Below are 3,479 nucleotides of genomic sequence, written 5' to 3' on the forward strand. Positions count from 1 at the left end.
CCCCCCCAACCCCCTTTTTGCACTATGCATCACTATTCCTACTTCTGTGGGCTCGATACACTGTACTTGTATCCTCGTTGCTGGTCGTCCCATAAACAACAAGTCTCGATTGGTGGTGACCGAGAGAACGAACGAACGAACGAACGAGGGAACGAGGAGTCAGTTGGATCTGCACTGGAATCGCGGCACTTGGAGAGCGGGTGGGACACCCAATAGGTAAACGTTTTGACATACCACACCTACGTCGTCACACCGCAGCTTGGCCCGTTAGTCACGGGTTTGCTTCCTGGAGGAACGGGTAATGAGTATTCTACCCTGAAACTGTGTGGTGTAGACGGACAGCCGGCCTGCCTGCCTTCCTTGTGTGTGTTTGTGTGCATGTGTGTGTTTCTCGTTGTGAAATCCCTGAGTTGTGTGTTTGAATGTGTGTTAAAGGGACTTGACTCGGCCTTGACATTTAAGGAACTTACGCAGTGAGTCCAAAATGAGTAATTTATTCGTTCACATCACTTACCACTTACTTCTTCTTTGTCTCGTTCATTCATTCAGCCATTCATCCATTCATCCATTCACTTGTAAATCAGTCACTCATTCACTGATACACTGAGACGACATCTGGATTAGTTAATCGACGTGAAGCAAATTCGAAGATAAGGCATGTGAATTTTTTATGAGAGTGATTTTCACTTATTCATTGATATACAGAGAGCCTGTGCTTGTCGAGCGGTAAGGCGTTTGACTTGGAATTAAAATAAAAGACAAAAACAAAAACAAAAGAAACAAAAAAAACAACAACAACAAAAAAAAAACGATCTGTGAGTTCGACTTCTGGTTTCACCACGGAGAACGTTGTATCCCTTGAAAAGACACTTTATTATTGATGCCAGCTCACTCAGCCGCAAATAGATTCTTAGCGCGAGTGGCAGGCGGGTGCTCTGGTGTGGTTTGCTCTTTCTTCCCTTTCAAACATCTATCGTCCTTATTTATTTATTCTCCACTCCTCCTTTTTTGGTGTTTGATAAACTGTCCGTCTTATGACGCCTCTAATTGTGGACCCTTACATGGCTTAATTGCGTTGCAAGTACCGTAAAACTCTTACAATTCATAACAAACAGAAATTCTTTGCAATTTAAAGAAATTCATTCATTCATTCATTCATTCATTCATTAATTCATCCATTCATTCATACATTCATTCATTCATTCATTCATTCATTCATTAATTCATCCATTCATTCATCTATTCATTCATTCATTCATTCATCCATTCACTACTTGAATATTCCTTCCTCCATTAATTTATTCATTCGATTTTTCTTTCATTCATTCTTTAATTCATTCATTCGTTCGTTCAGTGAGCTCAAAGCGATGCTCGTTTTCCTCCAACTGCCAGATGAATAAGGCGAAAAACTAACAGCACAAGACTATATTATTATTATTATTATTATTATTATTATTATTATTATTATTATTGTTATTATTATTATTATTAGTATTATTGTATTCCCCCCACGCTTTGCCTGACCAGATAAAATCCCTCAAAACATCGGCTCACGAGTGGGTGCTTGGTTGGTGTTCTTAATAAATGGTTACCTCCTTCTTTCCCTATCAAACATCCATCGTCTTTACCTCGCCTCCCTCTTGTCTTTGTACGATACTGCAGTAACACTTCTAACCTGTGGAACTTGTATGACCAAACTGCACTGCAAGAACCATAAAACTCAAAGTACTTTTTTTAAAGGCAAGAATACATGGTTTCTGATCTAAGGTTTCTGAACTTTGTGAGTTATGAGTTTGTATGATTCATATGTTAAGGTGACTCGGCCAGATTTATATTATAACAACATTTAGGCGCTATGCAGGAGACCCAAGTTCGCCTCCCCAGTGGGTAGGATTTTTAAAATCAAGATTCTCAGTCGTTCTGCTGAGACATTGCATTCCTATCTGTCTGGGTTGACCCTGACAGGTAGGGTCCAAGCCCATCTCCTCTATGATCTAAATAGTGCCGATGGAGTGTTAAAAACGCTTACGCTTAAACACAAAAAAAGGTAAATCACTCATTCACTGACACTTTGAGACTGTATAGACACTTTATGTCTACCGTGAAGCCAAAAACATATATTGTTCGATTCCCCCGTGGGAATACTTTTTTTATTGAGTATCTCTGTTTTACAGCTAAAATCATTGTGTCAATAGGAACATGTAGGCTATAGATCTAATTACAATCCTTTCATCATTCAAGAGCCATACATCTGTGGTGTTAGGTAAGGGGATTCAGTGGCTATTTATGTTATAACACAAATTGCATATAATCAATCTACATATTATGCCAAAGATATTTTATCGAGTACTTTTCTCTTTCTGCTGAGAGGCTGTATCCCTCTGAGCCCAAGATGGTTCTGGCCTGCAGGATTGGAGCAGCCTGCTTCCCAATTGATCAAAACTTGGTGGACAGAGCCGAGAAACAGTAACAATAAATCAATCAAAGGCTCCACGAGATTACTAGTCCCTCTGACCCGGAGCCCTTAACTGACCCTCGATTGTAATCCGTAATCCGTTTGTCCACGTTACGATCAGTCTAATCCGCGGATTAGTTTATTAACTCTTAAACTACGTAACGGACACATAATTATGTCTTACTCAAATCAGAAACACGAATGTACTTATTTTATAGTATGTAGGTATTGCGTGACTTTAAAAAAAGTTTCAGATAAAGAGAACACTGAAAAATCTGTATAAATAACACTGTTTCTTATCCGAAGTGCCTCCAAACAGTGTGTTTTCAAATGTTGCCAAATGACCAGAATGCGTGTCCTTAATGAGTTAAACAAGTTTGTAAAGAGTGCAAAAGCTGTTAGGTCGTGGATCAGAAAGAATAAAGGAATGCTTATGATAATAAACTATCCGTAACCTTAGAACAATAAGGTTTTATCACCACTACATTTCTCATAGAGATACGTTCCTGTAGTTCTGGGGTAAAAACCATGAATGTAGGGGCTTAGTGGGTGCTCTGGTGTGGCTTGCCCATTCTTTCCTATCTAACATCTATCGTCCTTGTCTCTCCTCCTTTTTTGTGTTTGTTACTGGCTTGTAACACCTCTAATCTTTGGTGGCGTCAGTAACCTTGTGGTTAGGCTCCGGACCCATAATTGTGAGATTGTGGGTTGGGGGGTTCGAGCCTCAGCTCAGTCCGTCGTTGTGTCCTTGGGAAAGGCACTTTACACGAATTTCCCATTTGGCTTGGTCGTTTCGTAGATGGACGTTAAACCCGGAGGATGCGCCTTTTCAATAAACTTATTTAACCACTTACCATTTCTAATCGTTGGCACTCATACGGCCTACTTGTGCTGCAAGTGCCGTAAAACGCTTACTAAAACATTAAACCCTCTTGAATGGTGGCACTTTTGTTCAGTTTTGAAAGGACGCTGGCATTGCGTAAGGATTACCGCCGAATATGATTCTCAATGGAACAAGCGCCCC

General features: G+C 40.2%; 1 protein-coding gene across 1 annotated transcript in view; it reads left to right on the forward strand.

Moving 5' to 3' along the window:
- Nucleotides 1-222: 222 nt before the first annotated feature.
- The window catches only part of LOC101849611, a gene marked incomplete in the record, with an annotated part of 60,234 nt that continues 56,977 nt past the window's right edge, over nucleotides 223-3,479 (forward strand). Inside the window, 1 exon segment of the mRNA XM_013081845.2 lies at nucleotides 223-473.

This window comes from Aplysia californica, unplaced genomic scaffold, assembly GCF_000002075.1.
Source record: "Aplysia californica isolate F4 #8 unplaced genomic scaffold, AplCal3.0 scaffold00148, whole genome shotgun sequence".
In the NCBI taxonomy this organism is placed as follows: domain Eukaryota; kingdom Metazoa; phylum Mollusca; class Gastropoda; order Aplysiida; family Aplysiidae; genus Aplysia; species Aplysia californica.